Genomic DNA, 23,347 nt, shown 5'->3' with positions numbered 1-23,347 from the left:
CCGTCTCCGTGTAAACCAGGTTGATAAACGAGAATTGTTGTCCTTGCCGGCTGGGGCTAGCATAGGCGAGGGGGATCTTCAGGAGCTTTTTGAGGGTGAGGAATTGAAGATAATGCTGTTTAATTACAGGGAGATGGGTATCATTCCGAAGGTTGAGCCGATGTAATAGGCGATGCCCTCGCCGTGTGTATGTAATAGGCGATGCCCTCGCCGTGTAATTGTAATTTGTACGTGGACGACTTTGTGCGGAGTGTCTTTGTAATGAGAGACTTCGATTAACGTTATTCCGGCTGCGCCCTTAAGCAACTGTTGCGCTCAGTGTCTTTTGAATAAAAGACTTCGATTAACGCTCTTGGTGTGCTGTTCCGGCTGCACCCTTGGGCGACTTTTGCGTGGAGTGTCTTTTAAATAAAAGACTAGCGCACTTGTGCTATTCCGGCTACACCCTTAGGCGACTTTTGCTCGGAGTGTCTTGTAAAGAAAAGACTTCGATTAACGCTCTTGTTGAGCTATTCCGGCTACACCCTTAGACGACTTTTGCGCGGAGTGTCTTTTGAATAAAAGACCGATTAACGCACTTGTTGTGCTATTCTGGCTGCACCCTTAGGTGACTTTTGCGTAGAGTGTCGCACGCGAGGGTAGTCTGCGCTGCCTCTCGCGGTGACTTCGGAGTGGTCGAATGCCGAAGACCATCGATGCGGTCTTTTTCGACATGTTGCATCTTAGTTTTTGCGGGGGATTTTTGCAGGTATATTACATGGCTCCGCCTCGTTAAAAACCTCACCCCCCGGGAGGAAAAGAGTGTGGGCCTGAATAATACCATTTGGTGAATTACAAGGGCGCGTAGGCCCTGAGTATTTAAACAAAAAATTTGCGGAGATTGTCAATATTCCAGGAATGGTCTAGGTCTTCACCGGATGGCGTTGTTAGCCTGTATGCGCTGGGGGACGCCTTCGACTTGATGATGAATGGACCCTCCCACTTTGGCTCCAGCTTGCCCCGTGACTCTGTCCGGGTGGTTCGGACAAGTACGAGGTCTCCTTCGTTGAATTCTCTTGGGACGACTGCGTGGTTGCGCCAGGCCTTCATTTGAGCTTGGTATTTGTTGAGGGCCTGCAGGGTGAAGACGCGGTCTCTGTCGATGAGGTCTTTGGACGTTGGTTCGTCTACGTCAGGGACGGCTGATGCACTTGTTCGAGGTGACCCATGCTTTATTTCCTGTGGGGTCATGGCCTCCGATCCATATAGTAGACAAAAAGAGTGAATCCAGTCGCCCGGCATTCGGTCGTGTTTAGCGCCTAGACTACTTTAGGTAGGTGGTCGGCCCATTTACCCTTCCTGTCGTCGAGTAGCCTTTTCTTGATAGCAGTGAAAATCTTGCCGTTGGCGCGCTCGATGACGCCGTTAGATTGCGGGTGATATACTGAGGTGAAGGCAAGCTTGGTGTCGATGGAGAAGCAGAAGTCCCTGAAGTCCTGGCTGTCAAACTATTTGCCATTGTCGACTGTGAGCTCGGACGGGACTCCGAATCGGCAAACAATGTTTTGCCAGAAGAATTTCTAGGCAGTCTTCGACGTTATTGTGGATACTGCCCTTGCCTCGATCCACTTGGTAAAATACTCGACGGCGACAAAGGTGAACTTGAGGTTCCCTTGAGCCGTGGGTAGTAGCCCGACAATATCCAGCCCCCAGCGTTGAAGTGGCCATGTGTGGGCAATCAACTTTGTGAATTGTGAAGGGTTGCCCAAACAGGGAGAAAACTTCTGGCAGGCTTCGCACGACCTCGTGACTCGATTCGCTGCGAAGATTATAGCGTGCCAGTAGAACCCTTGACGGATCACCTTGGCAGCGAGGGCCCTAGGCCCCGAGTAAGAGCCACAAGTTCCATTGTGGACTTCGCGCATGATATGGATGCCTTCGATTTCGGTGACGCATTTAAGCATGGGTTGAATGACCCCCTTCTTGTATAGCTGGCCCTCAATGATTGCAAAGTCCTCGCTTTGGTGCTTGAGGCGCTTGGCCTCGTTGACATCACTTGGATGATAATATCCTTGCAGGAGCAGGGTTATTGGGGCCCGCCAATCTTCGGTCATGATGAGGTTGACTATGCGATGGCCCTCGGTGTCATTGGTTATTTGTAGACCCTCTGGACTGTGGACGGCTGGCATGCCGATGACGTGGTAGAACATGTCGGAGGGCAAGGCTTCGCCTCTCGCAGCTGCTTTGGCCAATGCGTCGGCCTCCTCATTCCTGGCTCGGTCCACATGCTACAAGGTAAAGCCCTTAAATTGTCTCTCAAGACTGCGAACAGCCGTGAGATACTGCATGAGTGTGGGGTCTTTTGCTGAATATTCTTTTTCGACCTGGCCGGCAACCACTTTGGAATCTGTCTTGATTTTGCAGGTGGTGACACCAAGCGCTCTTAGCTTGCAAAGACCCAGGATGACAGCTTCGTATTCTGCTACGTTGTTGGTGCATCTGTCGGACTCCAAAGCAAAGATGAGGCATGCTGCATATCTGTGTTTGACCCCTATGGGTGATGTGATGCTGCAGCCGTGCCTGCCCCCGCATGGCACCATGCGCTGTCGCAGTGGATGGTCCACACTTTCTCTGCAGGCTCGTCCTGCTGCGTTATTGGCCCTGTCCAGTCAACGATGAAGTCTGCCAGGACCTGCAACTTGATTGTTGTCCTGGGTTCAAAGATGATATGGTAGCAGGAGAGCTCGGCTGCCCATTTGGTGATCCGGACAGACGCCTCCGGGTTGCGGAACGCTCTCCCAGTCCCCTCTCCGAGGTGACCCGCACCTTGAATGCTTCGAAGTAATGGCACAGCTTGCGTGATGCCATGACGACTGCGTAGGAGATTTTTCCAACTCGGTCATGTTACACTTGGAGGCCGTGAGGACCTCAGAGACGTAGTAGATTGGACACTACCAGGTCGTGCCCTCCCTGTTTTGCTTTTGGACTAGGGCTGCGCTGACTGCATATGGCGAGGCGACGATGTAGAGTAGCAGCGGCAACGAAGGGTCTGGACTGGTGAGAATGGCCAAGTCTGACAGGTGCTGCTTGAGTGATGCGAAGGCTGCCGCCTGTTCTAGTCCCCACGCGAAGTCTTTCGCACCACGCAGTGTCTTGAGGAAAGGTAGACTCCGCTCAGCGGACTTGGAGATGAATCTATTCAGAGCGGCTAATCTGCCTGTTAGACGCTGGATGTCCCTGGTTGACTGCGGGGGTGTCATGTTGATTATTGCCTGATTCTTGGTCGGGTTGGCCTCGATCCCGCGGTGCGACACCAGGTAGCCCAGTATCTTCCCTTGGCGGACCACGAAGACGCACTTCTCGGGGTTGAGGCGAAGTCGTGCGTCCCTCATGTTTGCGAATGTCTCTAAGAGGTCGGCCAGGTGATCCTCCTTATTTTTGCTGGCTACGATGATGTCGTCCACATACGTGAAAATGTTTCGGCCTACTTGGCTCTTGAGCACCGTCTTGGTGAGGCGAGAGAAGGTTGACCCAGCGTTCTTGAGTCCCTCCGACATCGTGATGAAGCAGTACGTGCCGAAGGGTGTGATGAAACTGGTACTGGCCTTGTCTTCCTCCTTCATATATATTTGGTGGTAGCCAGAGAAGCAGTCAAGGAGTGACATGACTTCGCATCTGGACGCATTATTGACTATCTTGTCGATCCGTGGCAGCAGGAAATTATCCTTGGGGCAGGCCTTGTTGAGGCTGGTGAAATCGATGCACATCCGCCACTTGCCGCTCTTCTTTTGCACCATGACTACGTTGGACAGCCACATAGGGTAGGCGATTGGCTCGATGAAATTGGCCTCCAGCTGGCGGTGTACTTCGGCTTTGGCGGCTTCTGTTTTTTCATCGGACATTTTGCGCAACCGCTGCTTCTTTGGGCGCACCAAAGGGTCGATGCCCAGACTGTGCTCGATGACGGTGTGACTGACTCCGACCAGGTCAAGGGTAGACCAGGTGAAGACGTCCTTATTTCTGGAGAGACAGGAGATGAGTTTCTCCTCCTCTTGCGAAGTCAGGTCTTTGCTTATGATGACTGTTTGCTTGGGCGTTGCTGGGTCAAGGGGAACTGTCTTCGTTCCATCATTGCTTTTGCAGCTGTGCCTTTTCATGTTCGTTGGCGGCTGGGCGGGTAGCCTCGGGGACTTCGTGCTGCATTGTAAGGCAGTGTACATTCTGTTGACCGGGAACGAAATCTCTCTCAACGTTACGCGTAGTCTGCTGGCTCCCGTACACCGTTATTACGCCTTGCGAACCCAAAATTTTCATGCAGAGGTATAACCCGTGGATGGCCGCTTCAAATTTGTTGATAGAGCCCCGACCCATTATGGCGTTGTAGGGATAGACCATGTCAATGATGTCAAAGGTGACCTATTCGCTTCGCGCATTGGGTGCTACGTCGAAGGACAGGGGTAGCTCTATCTTGCCCACAGGGAAGGTGCCCTTGCCGCTGAAGCCATATAGGGGATTGTCCGAAGGCTTAAGTAAACTGTGGCTGATGCCCATGCAGTCGAAGGCGTGGAGGAAGATGATGTCCACCTGGTTGCCATTGTCAACTAGGACCTTGTGCAGGTCCCAGCCTGCCACACTGCAGTTGATTACCATGGTGTCAATGTGGGGTGCGCTGCGCAGATCAACATCTCTGGCGTCGAAGGTTAGCGGCACATGTGACCACTTCGTTTGCACGACTGGGCCGGTGATGGCGACGTGGTTGATGCTTCGGTAGTGATTCCTCTTTTGTCGCTTCATGTCAAAGTCAGCGCTGGACCCTCCAGTTATCATGTGAATGACTCCGCGATACGGCTGATCAGCGAAGTCTTCTTGTTTTGGTGCTTGGGGTGATTTTGGTGGTGGATGTTTGGTTGATGCGAAGGCGGGAGTGGGGGTGGTACGACTTGTACCTCCTGGTGGTGTTGATATCCGTGGTTGGGTAGATGCTGGGCGGGGCCGTGGTTGTATGGTTGTTGGTGGTGGTATTGATATGTGTGCGCGACAACTCTTGGGTTGTCGGCGGGTTGTGCACAAGACATCATGTCCCTGGTGGCCTTCGTTTCCGGGCAATCCCTAGTTGGGTGCATGCAGTCTTCGCCGTGAAACAGGCAGTAATATCTGCGCGGCTGTTGCGCCCATCCCCGGCCACGACCATGCGTGCCATTACCGCGGCCCTGGGGGGATAATCTTGACAGCGAGGGGCTTCGCCAGCGGGGTGCTGGTTGGCAATGTTATGCACCTGCTGCTGACTGCGGCTGTCCCGACCGGAGTCTGACTGTGCCGGAGTCTGACTGTGAAGGTCTTGTCCATGTTCGGCTGGACTACGGAGGGTCCATGGGCTTTCTTTGAGACTCAACCTTGCGCTGATGGAGCTCTTTGGATCTGGCGTACTTTTCAAACAACTGATAGAGCTCTTGGAGTTTTTTGGGTGAGTCCTTGATGCAGTGACTGTACAAGACACCAGCCCGAAGGCCACTGATGGCGTAGTGTATGGCAATTTGGTCGTCGACCGAGGGCAATTGTGACTTGAGGGTCAGGAACTTGCGGTAGTACTCCCGCAGGGTTTCTTTCTCTTGCTGTTTGCAGAGTGAGAGCTCGGCCAAGGCATCGGTATACCTGGTATACCCGGAGACTTCTCTAGGAATCGATGGACAATGGGGGCAACCTGGTATACCAGGTCAAGGCCGGACCCTCGAGGGCGATGATGAAAGACTTGGCCATCATGGCGTCGTCCCCTCCGGATGATGCGACGGCGACTTGATAGCTCATGATGTATTGTGTTGGGTCAGTGCTACCGTTGTACCTGAGGTAGGTCCCTGCCCTGAAGTTGGCGGGCCATGGTGACACTTGCAGTTGCGGCGCCAGGGGGGCTTCGCTCATCGGGGTAGTTGATGCCCTAGAAAGCTGCGGCGTGCGGGATGAAGGGTCTGCGCTGGGGAATGAATAAGTCTCCGACTGGCGCACGCTGTTGGAGGGGCGGGTCGTGCTGCAGATCGTGTTGGCCTTCGTGTTGCATGAGCGCAATCTCTTGCTCGAGCTTCCGAGCCTTCTGCTCCTCGTCTCGTATCATCTGGCACACCTTGGCTTGCACAGAGACACGTTGGCGCTTGGCCTCGAGGATTTCTTTCTGCTTTTGAAGGTTACAGTTCTTGATGCGCAGGGCCTATAGTTGTAGCTGTTCTTCTGCTGAGATGTCGATGACTTCGCCGTCCTTTGTGGCGTCCTCGCCCTCTAGTGGAGCGAAGCCTGGGGGTGGTTCTTGTGGTTGTCCTCCGGAGCTGCAGGTGTGGAGGGTGCCTTCGGGAGTGGGTTGATCATTGCGCTGTCTCTTGCTGAGTGCGTCGTCTTCGCAGGCTTCTTGGTGGGTGTTGTCTGCGAGGGCCTTGCCTTTTTTTCTCGGCTAGTAGTGCTGCCTTCGTTGCTTTGTCGACGGATGGGGCTGCCTTCGAGCTAGCTCTCTTGGGTGCCATCACGGGTGGTTTGCTCGTAGCACGAACAGTGGGCGCCAAATGTTGGAACTTGCTCTCCTGGGCAAGTTGATCCAACGGGGGAGTGGAAAGGATGCAAGTAAGGTTTAACTCGAGATGGCAATTGCTCTGTTAATCCAGCCTCTCAAGGGCACTGTACGGGGGTATTTATAGGTGCCCGAGCGCCCAACGTCCCGATGTAAGGACGCTTATGCCCTCAGACACCTGGATTATCCCCAGAATATTCCCATAAGGGAGGGTTACAGACTGTCATTACAGAAAAGCTATTACAAATCAGGCCCGTAACATGCCTGTCTGTGCGGGGCCTTTTACAATGGGCCGAATCCCACGTGGGCCTCCAGGTCGGGTGAGGACGTGGGATGAAGAGACTTCGTCGTAGGCCTTCGTCTTGCAGTGAAGGGGACGAAGGGTGGGCCGCGCCGGTCATCTTGCCTCTATCGGTGCAGCGAGTTGACGAAGGCCTGGAGCGAAGGGTAGCGTCTTCGCCTTCGCCCCAACAGGGTTAAAACTAAGCATTGCTTTTAAGAAGTTGGTCAAATTTTATTAGCAATTACTAGATGTAAATAAATATCAAATCATAATAAGGATAGAGAAAAATTAATAATAAATCCCATGCAATGCAAATGACAAATTGAATTTAGTTCCATAATTTAATCATGCAAGAGTTCTGAGCTGCTCATGACCGCGAGCACAGCTAGTATACCAGTTTTACACTCTGTAGAGGTTGTATCTTGTACCCACAAGTCATGTTACCCATCTTCTATGAGGTTGATCAAACCCCAAGGAAGCGAGGCAGGGTAACACTACGAGGCCTTTACAAAGTTCCACTAGCTTCAGAAAACCAGCTACAGTTTCTAGGAAGAGCAATACAGGAATCCCCAGTCTGACCGCCATCGCAGCAAAATCAACCCGGGAACCCCCCTACACGCCTATTCCCCTACTGCCCTTGCCCCCCTATAATCTTGACCCTTGGTTCTAGATCTGACGGCCGAACCCCCATACCGTTTTGGCCGAGCAATTTCACATATGAGCCCCTCTATTCCTAGTAAATCGACCCACAGTCCATCACATGTTGAGAAACATTATTCTGAGTCTTAGAAATTTTACGAGTCAGCCCCTATACTCTTTGGTATTCCTATGCGCAATCCAGAGAGATGTTGAATGGAATAAAAAATATAGAAATGAGTTTTTGTATTAAAATAATTATAGAAACTTGTTTAAATCACAATAAATTCATTTTAATTCCTTTTTGATCCATTCCAGTTGCATTAATTTTGTTTTAATATTGTTTATCACCTGGTAACTCTGTTTTATCATGAAGCATAGATTAAAATTATTCATTTGGTTTAATCTATATCAACCACTTAATAACTTCAGAAAATCGTAACTCGATAACCGTAACTCTGAATTTAGTAATTCTCGAACCTATGATCATGTTGTGATGCGTAGAATATTATCATGCATTCTGTTCTAATGTTGGGGTGAAGGCGAACACGCCACCCTTCGCTCGACAATGTCTACCACAACTTTCCGCAGAACGAAGGTCGCGTCGGCGGGCCCCGTCGGTCAGGCTAAGGACGTCGTCCATGCAAAGGCCCAAGCGCTCCTCTTCGCTTCGACAAGCCGAGACGAAGACCTCCACGACTGCAAGGGTTGGGAGGCTGTTTGGGGCCTTCGGCTTCCGAATCTCCTCAAAAACGTAATTTGACTATGTTTTCCAAAAGAAATATGTGAACAGGTACCTTCGAAGTCAGATTGCGAGTATACAAGAACATGGTTAAGACGAAGCTTGATTGGGACGGCGATCACAACGAAGGATAAGACGATCACGAAGCTACGTGCAGAAGAGCTTCGGCATAACGGCAGAAAGAGGAAACCGACTTAAAGATGAAAAGCCAAATTAGACCTCGAAGAATTACTATAGAGTTATTGATAAATGTAAAGGGCATTAATGTAATTTTGCATGGGCTGCGATCCGTGCCTATAAATAGGTGAACAGTATTCCCGTAGTGTTCACGCTGACTGGGCATTTACTTTTGCGTCACACCTGAATTCTCATTCCTTCAAGCCGAAGGTACATTTGTAATTTAGTATTATTTACACAAGTAATATAAATGGAAATAAATTGATAATTATATTTACTTATATTATGTTACTCCTTATACTTTGCATGAATATTCTCCATTTCTTTATCATGATCATGAGGGTATGTCCTTTATGACCTTTGTCCTAGATTCATTATATCCGAAGGGAAATAATGATTCGAAGGACGAAGGGCTTTGATATTTAATATTTTATGTTGCCTTGTTCTTGATTCATAGCATTTGAGAACAAGTCCCTAACATTGGCGCCCACCTCCGGTGAACTCACTTCCATTTCTTGAGCTTTGAATACCTTCGGCAAGCATCATCTTCGTCATGCCGCCGAAAAAAGCTTCAGCAACAGGGGCTGCCACTCTGCAGCCGCTGGACCCCAATTAGGACGTCCCTTCCCTTAGGGAGGCCCGAAGCCAGAAGAGGAAGGCCGTTAGTCCAACGCCTCCGGAGGACGACTTGGATCAGGAGATTCAAAATCTGGAGATTCTTCAGCAGCAGGTGCAACGAAAAAAGGAGAAGATGGCTCGTCTAGCTGATCTTCAGAGACAGATAGATGAAGCTTCGGAAGAGGTTCGTCATCTTGTTCAAGATGATCAGAACCGAAGGCCTCCGCGCAGAGAGCTTCATCAAGAAGGCTTTTACAATGAGGACGACTGGTATGAAGATTTCCATCATGGAAATTTTGCTTTCGATGATGCTTCTCCTCTCTCAACAGAATTGCAGGCTACACCATGGCACCAGTCTTACAAGCCACCCCAGCTCACCATGTACGACAGTCATATAGACCCGAAGCAATTTTTGATGAGCTATGAAGCAACCATATCTTCGTATGGTGGCAATACTGCAGTCATGGCAAAGTCTTTTGTCATGGCCGTCAAGAGTGTCGCTCAGACCTAGTACTCCTCTCTCCGGCCAGGGACAATCACCTCTTGGCAGAAGCTGAAGGATATGTTGATAACCAGCTTCCAAGGATTTCAGACAAAGACAGTCACCACTCAGGCTCTCTTCCAGTGTACCCAGGACCATGAAGAATACCTTCAGGCGTATGTCCGAAGGTTTCTGCGTCTGAGGGCACAGGCGCCAACAGTGCCCAATGAAATCGTCATTGAGGCCATGATTAAGGGCTTCGGCTGGGACCTTCAGCGCAATACTTTGCCAGGAAGCCACCACAAACTTTGGAGAAGCTGCTCCAGAAGATGGACGAGTATATTCGAGCTGACAATGACTTCCGCCAAAGAAGGGAGGAAGCATTCAGGTTCTCTGAGATGACCAGGGGCTTCGGAGGAAGATTTCACCCGAGGCATGTTAGGTCAATTCATAACTCTACTCAAAGTGATGATCGAGGGAGCCAGCAGCAAAGGCCACAATACTCTTCACAAGCTTCGGGGCAGCAGCAAAGTTCTTTTCGACCGTCAGCGCCAAGGGGCAGAGGCGTCAGGGGCTTCGGGTGAAGGTTTGGAGATCAGCCAAGAAAAATTTACTGCCTATTCTGTGGTGAAGACAAGGGCCATACCACCAGGATGTGCCATGTTACCATCCAGAAGCAGAAGGAGATAGCAGAAGCAGCAGCGCAACAAAGTCAGCCGAAGCAGGTCATGCATACTGCTTCGTATCATTCGCCTTATATTCCAGAATATGTAGGCAACCACCCTGTAGCTTCTGTTGCTTCGGCAAGCCAACCCCAAGCATCTTGGCAACAGCCTCCACCGCCACCGTCGACGCAGCGAGGACAGCAGCCAGAAGGGAGTCAGCACAATCACCTTCAGAGGGACTTCAGAGAGGAGTCCGAAGCTCGCACAGTCAATAGCACTGTGCCAGAGTCGAAACACATTTATTGATAAATATCCTACCTCAACAGCAGTTTTTTCGCATTTTTACATTCATTATTACTTTTTTGTTAATAAGGAACAATTATGGGAAGCTTAAGTGTCTTTTATCGTTTTTCAATTTCTTGTAACACTTTCGTCTTGTACCATAATAAATATATGTCTTTTCCATAGGCTTGAGTTGCTGAAGCATACGAATTTATGGTGGCATGAAGGACCTTTGTATTATCAAAAAATTTGTTCTAACGGACACAGTGCAAATTGTTCGAAACAGTAAAAAGTCGTTCCTAAGGGGGCGCAGAGTAAGTTTTCTGAGCCTACAGCGAAAAGTCAGCGCTGATTCCGCCAAAAGTAAAAGGCGAAGAAGCTCCTAAGGGAGGCTTACAGCGAAAAGTAAACGCTGATTCCGCCGAAAGTAAAAGGCGAAGAAGCTCCTAAGGGAGGCTTACAGCGAAAAATAAACGCTGATTCCGCTGAAAGTAAAAGGCGAAGAAGCTCCTAAGGGAGGCTTACAGCGAAAAGTCAGCGCTGATATAAAAAAGTGTGTGTGCTCTATTACAGGGATATGTATCTGCGGCACAAATATCATTTTGCATAACATAACATCATCACATCATTCTGCATAACATAAGCATCATACAACATACTGCATGTGGAACAAGAAGGGGATACAGTGTTGATCTTCGGAGAATATTTCGGAAAAGAGAAAATCGTGCTAAGGCACAAGATAAATCGAGAAGAAGTGTAGCTTCAGTAGAGAGGCAACACAAAACTTTTTTATAGCTTCGGAGAATATTTCACGAAGCTTGGATATTCTTCATCAGAGAAGCATGCAAATTCTTGTGATACAGAAAAGATTTTCTTCACGAAGCATGAAAAGAAGGGAAGGTGTTTTTTTCGCCGAAGGCTCAAAAATGGTATGTATGCAAAGTTTCATGCATCGTAAAGAATTAAAAACTATAAATAGATTATATATTACATTCAAAGTTACAATGTATTACACATGTTACGTTCCAAATGTTTCTACAATAGCATTTAATCCTCCTTAAGAACTATTTCCACAGCTTCGTTCAGTAGCTGGTCGACAACTTTGTCCATAATGGCTTCGGCCATTTTTCTAATTTCATCGTCCCCCTTCGGGTGGGGGCCCGGAGATGCCCCAGCAGGTTCTGAGGGAAGAGAAGATACGGCTATATTACTATTACAAACCGCGAACAAAGTCTGGAATCAAAAATTACAACATAATAAAAACCACTAATTAATACCTATTTGCCCTTCGGGCTCTGTACTTTTCTCCGCAGCTTCTGCTACTTTTCTAGCATCGTGGATGCCTTTTTCGCTCTTTTGAATAATTTCTTGCGCCATTTCTCGGCCGCCATTGTCCCAGATATCAGTGAAAAATTTTCCGCCGATCATGCTTGCTTCGGCTCAGGGGTCTTTAATGTCTTCGGAAGACAAGGTAGCTTCGGATTGCGCTAGAGATTTTACATGCTCATAACCTTTCTTCTCCAAAACAGTAGCAATTCCTCTAGCACCTGAAAAAGCACATATGTCTCCGCGGCTATTCAAGATTTCTTCGAAGGCCTCAGCTTCGTGACTGATCCATTCCATCGGACCTTCGGGATTGCCTCTTGAGAAATTCTCTTCGCTAGAGAATGCACCAACGTTGGCGAAGCTGGATTTTATCTTCTTGACGCACTCTATGGATTTAATATAGCATCTTCTCTGGGATGCACGAAGCTCTTTAACATTTATTTCTAAATGATTGGCCCATTGATCACTAAGCTCTCGTTTTGTCTCCTCAAGTATACGTTCTTCTTTAGCTCTGGCTAACTGTTTCTGAAGATCTTTAATTTCGCGTTTTTGGGCTTCAGCTTGAGCTTTGGAGGAAGCTTCGTCTTCCTTTATTTTGTCCACCAATGTAAGCAGAATTTTATCTTTCTCTAGAGCTTCGTTCCTCAGCTTAATAACCTCTGATCGTAGATTATTGAAAGCAATGTCATAGCTCTCGTCTTCAGCATTCTTTTGTACTCTCAGCGCGTTGCTCAATATTAAGCCCTGTATATACAAGAATTAGTATAAGAATAAAAGAATGATTAAAAAATTGTAAATTTTTAAGTATACAATTCTCGCACCTTCAGACTATTGTATGCAAGGCTATCCGCAAGATCCTCCTTCGTCATAGCGCATAATCCAGCTTCAAGCTTCGGAAACCCCATACTCCTAGCCATCTCCCGGCAGACAGATAATTCTTTATTGTCAGGGAGGCAGTATAGGAAGTCATCTTCGTCTGTTCCGTTGAACACTAATGCTCCCTTCGGATATTGTAATTCTCTAGCATAGTGGTTAGCTTCATAAATCTCTTCTTCAGATAGTTTTTTCCCCGAAGCATGCCATACAATGTAATCGCTTATGTTGGAAGGTGCTTCGGGGGCAGCAGTGTCAATTCCTTCAACCGAAATTGGCTCTGACATTTTTATTTTTTCGGCTTCCAATGCTGCCTTTGTAACCTTTGTTTCTTCGGTTTCCAAAGGTTGTTCCTTGGAGGGCTCTGAAGGCCCAGCTTCAGCTTCGAGTTGTTGCTTCGAAGTTTCTGCAACAAAGGCTTCAGTAGACACTTCACAAGTTCCAATGGTTTTCTTTGGAGTTATGCTCGAAGATTTAATTGTCTCCAAAACATCTAACACATTAACCATCCTTTTTCTTTTCGGGGTCGCTGTTGGACCCTTCTGGCTTTTTTCTGACTCAATTTTTGCTGAAGCACTTAAAACTTCTAATGTTTTCGCTTCTTCAGTCTTTGCTTCTTCTATCTTTTCTGTTGCTGGCTCTTCGACCAGCTCTTTGATTCCTGGCAGCAGAGTTGATTCTTTAGCTTCGGTGGCCGAAGAGGTCTCACCGGCGAACTCAAGCACTGTGGCCAGTTCAATGTAACGTGGCTGGTGTGTGAGAACTTTTACCCTTTTCCTCTTCGGCGCCGGCTCACTAGGAGCGGCTGAAGTAGTTTCCTTCGCAGAGGAAGTGTTCTTTCTTTTTTGACCCCGCACTAGATAGTGGTAGTCGGGGTACACGAACCCAATTGCGTCAAACACTCGGTTCAGTCTCTTCTTTTTTCGGCCTCCGAAGGCTGCTGACAATGCAGTATCTTCGGCCTTTGAATATACCCCAAGTAGTTCATCACTTACAGTTTCAATGCTTTTTAACCAGTCATCATCTGGCTCAACGAATTTATCTCCGAACTTAAAAGTGTACTTCAGCCTGACTAGTTCACCTTCGTCAGCCTCTTTAATGGCCTCCTGCGGCATTTCCCATTTTTCCACAAGCGGCCATACTCTGAAGGCAATGTGTTCTTGGACCAAATCCCTCGTCCCAATAAAAGAGCAAACAACTCCGAAGGCTCTCTGGCATTCTTCGGCTGATTCATTCATTTCCACCTTCGGCCTTCGCAGGCCGAAGCGTTGCCAGATGGGACGCATAATGATCTTCTTTATATCTTCTCGTGATTCCAAGTCATTCTTCACGTAAAACCATTCTGTCATCCAGTCGCCAGGCCACCTCTTTCGAAAGGTCGGCACTGGGCAACTTGACCCAGACCGGGAGCCGAAGCTGTAGCAGCCAAAATTGTTGTGATACTGTTCCTTACCCCAGGGTTTTGTCTCGTATAACAATTCGTGTATGTTGCAGAAACTTTTCGCATCTGGTTCCAGGCCTTGGCTTCTCACGGCCCACACGAAGATATTCATCCTTATAATTGCTTCGGGGGTAAGTTGGTGAAGGTAGATTTCAAATATCTTCAACACCTCTACAACAAAGCTGCTTAGGGGAAATCATAGTCCAGCTTTCAAGAAACTTCGGAATATTACGACTTCATTTTCCTCAGGAGTTGGACAAGTCCTCTCTCCTTTGTCGGCCCTTACAACGAACAAGTCCCGGAAATATCTTCCTCTCATGCTGACAAGATGATTTTCTTTAATACTTGATTTGCCGAAAACCGCATGGCTTGGTCGCCAAGGTCGATCTTCGGAGTCTTCACCACCACTATCCACATCATAGTTGTCGCTGTCACCAGTATCTTCAGATAAACCTTCCAAAATTTCTCTAGTAATCTTTTCTGTATTAGTCTTCGACATAGATTGAAGAAAACCCAGATGCATTTCCTCAGAAAGACTCAGCTTCGAATCACCAACAACTTTGTTATCTTCAGACATCCTTGCAAACGTTGAGAAAGTGCTCTCAACTCCGAAGCCTTAAAATCTAAAAGGCCGGGCAAAGGTTGTTGCGCGTAGGCTAAAGGTTGGGTGAGTAAAAACAGTTGGCAAGAGAGCGTGTCAAATAACTTGGGATGACCTCTTATTTATACGCCCAGAGCGTTGAAAACTGGAGGGTCCCGCTTGTCAAAGACTGATTGCTATTCTAGCAAGGGGAAGGTGTTTTTTCGGACCTTCGACTTAAGGCCTTCGTCCATATCACAATATGAATTTATCAGTACAGCAAATTAATATTGCGAGGGGCTACTGTTGGGGGCCTTCGGCTTCCGAAGGTCCTCAAAAACGTAATTTGACTATGTTTTCCAAAAGAAATATGTGAACAGGTACCTTCGAAGTCAGATTGCGAGTATACAAGAACATGGTTAAGACAAAGCTTGATTGGGACAGCGATCACAACGAAGGATAAGACGATCACGAAGCTACGTGCAGAAGAGCTTCGGCATAACGGCAGAAAGAGGAAACCGACTTAAAGATGAAAAGCCAAATTAGACCTCGAAGAATTACTATAGAGTTACTGATAAATGTAAAGGGCATTAATGTAATTTTGCATGGGCTGCGACCCGTGCCTATAAATAGGTGAACAATATTCCCGTACTGTTCACGCTGACTGGGCATTTACTTTTGCGTCACACCTGTATTCTCATTCCTTCAAGCTGAAGGTACATTTGTAATTTAGTATTATTTACACAAGTAATATAAATGGAAATAAATTGATAATTATATTTACTTATATTATGTTACTCCTTATACTTTGCATGAATATTCTCCATTTCTTTATCATGATCATGAGGGTATGTCCTTTATGACCTTTGTCCTAGATTCATTATATCCGAAGGGAAATAATGATTCGAAGGACGAAGGGCTTTGATATTTAACATTTTATGTTGCCTTGTTCTTGATTCATAGCATTTGAGAACAAGTCCCCAACAGAGGCCGAGGCTGCGAAGACCATAAGACGTTGTCCCCCTGTAATACCCAAAAATGTAAAATGAAAACATAGTTGAATTACATACGTGTTTTTACATCTATTTATTATAACATGTGAACAACCAACTCTAAAGGTATTAATTAATTAATTAATGACACCTAAAGATAATATATGCATCATGCTGGGATTTATTTGTGTGTGCATTTACCAAATATAGTGATCACCACAATGGGACTCAAGAACACCGGTTCAACCTTTTCCCGCCTCACCAAGAAGGTCCTCGAAAACCAAGTAGGCCGCAACATCTTCACCTATGTGGACAACATCGTCGTAGCAAGTAAAAACAAACAGGACCACCTGACTGACCTTGCAGAGACATTTGCCAACATGCGCGACAAGATTACGACTCAACCCAGAGAAGTGTGTCTTCGGGGTACGACAGGGAAAAATACTCGGCTACTTGGTATCGCATCGTGGGATCGATGCCAACCCATCAAAATCCAAGCAATCATGGACATGGCACCGCCGCAATCTACCAAAGACATCCATCAGCTAACAGGAAGACTAGCGGCCCTGAATAGAATCATCTCCAAATCCGTCGAGCGAAGCCTACCATTCCTTAAAACTTTACGTGGCGTGAAAGACTTCGTCTGGGGCCCAGAACAAGCAGCGGCCTTCTAGTCGCTCAAACAACATCTATCTGACTTAGCAACCTTGAGAAGTCCATGTGGTAGAACTTCCCAAGTTATTGGGCCCACATGCACCTGCCCTTGTCTCAAAGACCTCAGACGGCTATGCATGTGCACCAGATAACTTAACAGGATCCGTCCGAGTGTCCCAAGAACCCCGGATAACCCACTTACAACCAGGATCACAAGATTAAGTAAACACAAATCACACACCAACATTTGTAGCGGAATTTCTTTATTACAAAAAGTTACAAGTTACAACAAATTTACATTATATTTATCGGAGTGATTACAAAAGTGATTCAAAGAAATATACTTTGAAATGTTGTAAATTATTTACAAGTTTGAAATATATGCTAGCTCAATGACAGTCCTCAATAAGAAACATAGAAGAGCTACTTTAACCTATAAGAAGGTCGTGCCCACCGGCGCTTAGCACCATCCACAGCAACACAAATCTAGTACCTGCAACAACATGGGTTCGAAAACCCTGAGTACGGAGTGTACTTTCGCAAGTCTTACCTGACTAAGGAAAAAGACTCTCAAGGATATGCTGGATTTGGGAATCAAGGAAAGGCTTTAAGCAAGAATCAACATTAATAGTTTGTAGAAAGCTTACTAAAATGAGTCCTTACTTTCAACATTTTAAAGCTAGATTAAGTATTAATAGACCTTGTTTGCATCTAGTCTAATTTCATCATCACATTAATCAATACAACATGATTTTTAATCATTATGATTCCATCCACGACTTAGATTGCAGGTCAGTGACCAAGTCTTTATATCCGAGAAGTAACGGTGATCCGAATCAATTAATACCCAGCTGGGGATCTCCAACCACACGATATATGTAGCACTTAACCCTTGCATATGTCAACTTGCCACCGGGTTTCTCAAGACTAGAATGGGTTCACGCCAACCGAGAGCACAGATACTCCACCGTCCAGCCTCTTGCTACCGAGGGTACACACTACTCTTGCCATCTGTCCAATCCCATTGCGTGGTGGCCTTTCTGGTATTGGTCTGACCGAGGCAAAGCTTACCCATGATGAGGCATATAGCCAGTTAAAAGGTCCTCAATCATCAAGCCTACATTCCCTATAATCCTTAATCAACCTGGGTAGAACATCACCTGTTCCTAGCCCAAGTCTCAATTTAAGTACTTCCATCCTTAGGATTGTTTGTGTTCCTTAGGATGATTAAAACATCATAGGGAACCTTGCAATAGATCTCCCAATGATCTGCAAAGGACAAAATCTATCTGCAAGATTTACCTCTAGACAGGGCTAAGAAATTTTGTAAATCATATTTGATACTTCACCAGAAGTATCTATAAAAGGAATGAATTTCAAGGTAGCCAATGCATCAAAGGGTTTCCAAGCAACTCCTATAAACCTAATGCACATTTCGCTAGACTTAAAGTGTGTAAAAATCATTTAAAACACAAGGAAGGGGTTGCATGCACCGGGGCTTGCCTAGAATAACATTAGGTTAGTGTTGTTAGACGTCGATAACTTGACGACCATCCTTTGTCTTGGCACTCGTCAGATTACCCATCTTTAGGTTCGTCCATTAGCACTGCCTTGCGAAGAAGCCCACGCTTAACGGCATCTCGTGGTCGATTCAAGTGATTAATTAACGTACCTAAATGAAATGCATAATGCATATGAATGAGAACCAGAGGAAAAGCGGGAGATATATATTTACACCATAGAGGCTAAATAATAGCAAAGTATCACAATTTCTACGAGCACACATTAGATAATTATGATTCTACGATAATCATAATATTTGAAATAATCAGACTTAACTCACATAAGCCACTAAATAAAACATTATCAAAGCAAAGATCCCCACAAAAACATAACCTCAACAATCTAACATGTTTTTGTAAATTTAGTACATGGTTTCTCAGATTTCGAATGAAATCGACTTGTCGACACTACTCGCTTCCACTTACTTCAATAGGCACCAGCATCTATCTACGACAGTTATCCTACCACGAGATGAAGCATAGAATGTCTACTAGCAAAGCATTAATTTCTTTAAACAAACTAAATCGGCACGACAACATCGTTAGAACTTACTAGCTAGCCAGATAAAATACTTAACCTAGCTTTCACATTATAATCTAATCACGCTATGTATACAAGTCTTCTAACACATTCTTCATATCATTCATACCTCAAACCTATATTTCACCACACCTCACGACTACTTCATAATTACGGTGGTAATCAAGCAGCATGCAATTACGACCTTTATCATGCATCAAAATGCACCCACGACGCGTTTAAGCTACAAATAGAATAATCATCATCATAAATATCCCTCTAATCCATCTATCAAATTAATTAGCTAAAATAGCGAATCAAAGTATGATTACCATTTCAACTATAAATCCACCCAAACGACTATGATCCTTGCTCAGGCCCTTCACCGAGCACTTGGTAAGCGTCGATTTGGAGGTTGCTCCACAACACTCTCTTGGGATTCGTTTGCCAACGCGAACACAAGTCAAAGATGTTACACACTGTGCCTATGCTAATGACAAGAAAATCATTGCGCCTATATAATTATCTAATTCAATTAACCAAAATAATAAATTGGCTTACCAAGACTGAATCGATTCGATAACCGCGAAGGCGATGACGGTTTTTCCAATTTAGACATTTGGTCGAGGCCCTGGCAGATGCTGGACGAACTTGTCTCACATTTTCATCCAACTCTAGTATGAGTCTCTAGGAGACAAAGTTGATGACGAGTTCCATGGAGTGAACGATAACATTGTTGTACCCCCGGCGTGGAGACGAATGACGGCAACTGCACAACGTCTTTACGGACATGGCAAAGACACTAGGCGCGGCGACTATGCTTCACTGGCGAGAAACGTCTTGGCGAGCTAGTCGACGGGATTTACAAACTATGGATTTGAAACTCGGACTAGGAAACCATGGCCTAAACGACACGGACAAAGGATGAGTGTCGGGGCTGTCAACTCGTCGCGTGACCGGGTGATGACGACGAACAGCCGAGCACGGTAAAGAGCTGGAGAACGACGATGGGCCTAGCAGAGGAGCTCGCACGTGCAGGGAGATAAGGCCAATGGCCATTGAGCGGTGAAAAAAATCAGGACGCCGGTATTACGTGAAGGAGATGAGAACGGGTGATTAAAAATCTGAGAAGATATTTCCCATTTTCTCTCTTTTCTTTTTTTGAAAATGAAAATATGAATATGAATATAAATCTTAGCCTAAGAATTAAGGTTTGCGTGAGATGTAAACAGTCTGGATTAAGACAATTTCGACATTGATATTTTTAATTTACGACTTATTTCGTTGAAGCCAGACCGATTAGCAATTATTCGAGCTCGGCTCTAATTACCTTTATCTGCTTTAAACGATTTACTACCAAATAACTCCAGATTGTCAACATTGCGCAAAATTTCTCCTGGACAACGCGCGATCCAGATTATTTTGCACTGAATATTTTAGTCGTCGGATTCTAATAAATTTATTTGAGACACGGATCACAACGGTGGACCGAGCTTCCAAATTCGTATTCTCCTAATCCATAAATTTTAAACGGACACAAGACTCGACATTTCGTGAAATAAATATGCGAGATCGATGCGGCATCGAAAGTGTGATCCTTTCGGAAGCGTCGTCACGCATCGTTTACGTGGGCGAAAGACTGTGCGCTGTCCAGACACCGGTTAGTGCCCGCCACACGTCACAATGCCAGGCCGCAGAGGGACGCGCGCAACGCAGGCACGAGGAGATTCAGGATGGATTTTACAGAACTAGATTCGTTTTCAAGGGTTAGAGTTAGAACAGGGTGTAAATGGACTGAATCAATGACATCGGCTTTGATATCTTAAGTGATATTTAATTTAGTCGAGCCTAGATGAATTTTGCCGCCATAATTCATTCGACTAGAAAACAAAGTGATTAATAATTTTACACCTTGTTTTTCTTGCATATTCAACATGATCGAATTATAAAAGAATCAAACTCTTTCCAAAAACCTATTCGTTAAAGAAACAATTTTGAACATCATGGACTCAACATCTTGAGAGATTTTAAGGTCCAAAATTTCTCTAAACTGTTTGGACAGCTTAGATAAACAGAGACAGATATGATATCAAAATCATGAATGACAAAGATGATTAAAATTTAGTGTCCATTTTATTCACCGCTATCACATGTTAAAGTCCGCACTCGTGGTCGAGCAGACGATAAATACCTCGGGTGTTACAACCCTCCCCCCTTAAAAGAATCTCGTCCTGAGATTCAGAGCGAAAGACTTTCAAGAGTAGAGAAGCATGTAATTCCGGTGCATATTAGCGATAATATAACGCAGTTCCAAGCAAAGGCGAGTGTCTCAAGAGGTTGATTTTCTAGTGGACATTACATGTATCGCCTTAAGCTAATTTAGAGATGTCCACCAATAGAGATGATGTCTGCCAGAAGAACACATAAGGTTTCATTTGTGCAGTTTGCTTTCTCTGATAACACTGTACTATCTGAGTCTGTTGAGCAAGTGGTAGATATGCGACTTTATCCAAACAGAACTAGACACAACCTCTTGTGTAAAACACACAAAAAGAGGTTTACCAACAAGTGGTCATTGGAAATTCATAGCACATAAGACGAGTGTGGATGTCGAAGAACATCACAGTTAACCCGTGGCTAGCCAGAAAATCCAAGTCCAATGAGAAATGATAGAGACTCGAAAAATCACCAGCGAAGGAATCTGTAGATGTTGACTTCGCGATCAATCCACTTTTTCAAGCACTAAACATGGATCGACTTAATCACACATGCTGGAAAAGCACACGTGAGGCGATCGAGGCATGACTAGAGCGATGATTAGGTGGTTACCAGTAGACTTAATTTGATTCTTTCAAGTACATCCTTAGGATGGGTTGAACCAAAGTGAGTTTAGACAACTCGATAAAATGATCTCTAAACTCAACCTTTGATCACAATGCAGTTACAATTTAGTAAAACCAACTTGTTGAACTACTTTTGTCATTGAGCAAGTCCTCTTATTATCCATCAGTAAACCAAGGTTGAGAGTTTCACATTTGCTAGTAGGAGATCATGCATTTGGGTAGAAATCCATTTGGTCAGGTTGTTCATCCGTTTCTTCCATGCGAGACAAACCAACTTGGTTTGGGAATACATGGATTAAGTGAGAGAGAGTATGAACAAACTCCTGCATCTCAACATTAGGGAAATCGATTTTTATTAGAAGAACTAATCAGTTGTCTCTCAACATTAAAAAAGCTTCAAGGCTTCACTTTTCGCAAAAATAATGCGAAGAGAACTTGTATGTGTGCAGTCACCCCTAACATCAAGAGAAAAGAGACCGCACATGGGAAGATTGATTTTTATCACATGATTAAGACTTCTGAATTAGTACGAACTTTACGTAAGGAATACATCAGAGTTATATACTCTTTTGATCCAACAGTGATGGCATAGGTTGTTAGATTGTTTCAGCAATCAACACAAAAATTGTTTGAAGGGAGGAGTCCACGAAAGATCACACATCAGTGTAGTTCCACAATGGATCATGACTAGAGACCTCGATACTAGCATGCGCCAAGCAGCATAACCTTGTTTGTACATTCACAAGGGGCTCTCAGTTTCGCGGAGGCACCATAAGTCATTAATCAAGACACCATTATCGAACTGGCACCAATAAGGAATCCCACGTGGTAAAACTAGATTGTGCCAAGATAACACATTGATATAGTCTCATAATGGATTACAACTACTAACCGTGATACCAGCGCGTGCCGAGCAGCACGACCATGTGTGTACACTCACAGGAGGCCCTCGATTTCGTCGCGGCACCATCGGTTTTAGTCATAACACCATTGCCATATGTAACCAATAAGAAATCTCGCGCCACACCAATAGATTGAACAAGGGTGACAATATACAAAGAGACTCTACCTGTCAAAATGGTTACAAGTAGAGAGTCAAATAAATCATGGCCCGATGAAATGAACAAGACATGGGCATAACCTAAACTTGATGAAAGAAGTACGATGGGAGACTGTAACTTCAGCCCAAGCATATTTCTATGCCCATCGCAGAGATCACAAGGTCAAGGATTAGTATCTATTAGATACGGAGGGAAAACAATCATAAGATCAAGTTGGAATGGCTTTGATACATATGAGGAAACCGAAGCCATCAGATTAAAGAAGATGATCAGGCAGAACTTTCCTAGGTTGGGTTGATAAAGCGACAAGATAATCCACAAGGAGAGGCCGAATACAATAGAGACCTCAACCTGCATCAACTGAGCAAGGGCAGGATCTAGGATGGAAACACGACCACTAAGGGAGTTACAAGTTAATTGCCGAGAACACGGACTCAAGATCCTTATTTGAAGTCCGAGTATATCTTAGGTCCAATAAAGAGATTATCTAAGCATTCATTTGCATGAGTTTGGTCATGGAGGGATAACGGAAAATTCAAATTTTGGGTCATGATTCACTAAATAAGAACATGGCCTAGTTTTGGGTTTATGCAAACAAGTCACCAACCTTCTATCGGCACATCAAGTACAAGAGCAAACACATATAACACCTAAATAGATTACCTAAAGAACGGAGGACAACTATTTCATCGAAGTTCATAATACAACATTACACCACATTATGTACAATCACTGGTTACTGGAATAAATATGAGAAAAGCATTTTGGATGTATAGGTGACAAACATGATGCAACAATCAGGATGCATGCCCGTCCTATGCGTCCTCACAAATTTTGCCAACATAATGTGGCAGTAATGTTCTATATTGGTGGCATACTTACGACTCTCTCGGTATCTTGCTAGTCGTCAGCTACACATACGTTTTCGAGGTTAGTGTACCTGCAGAAAATTCCATCACAGCCTAGTTTTTCCCATGATGCAATTCAAACATGACAGTTTATCACAGTTTATACTCCATATATTGCTATATGGAGACCAGATCTTCATTAAGCGCCGAGCCACGCATAGGCGCCGCTGCCAC

This window comes from Zea mays, chromosome 6, assembly GCF_902167145.1.
Source record: "Zea mays cultivar B73 chromosome 6, Zm-B73-REFERENCE-NAM-5.0, whole genome shotgun sequence".
In the NCBI taxonomy this organism is placed as follows: Eukaryota; Viridiplantae; Streptophyta; class Magnoliopsida; order Poales; family Poaceae; genus Zea; species Zea mays.
The sequence above is the reverse complement of the archived record's forward strand: the minus strand, read 5'-3'. Positions refer to the sequence as shown.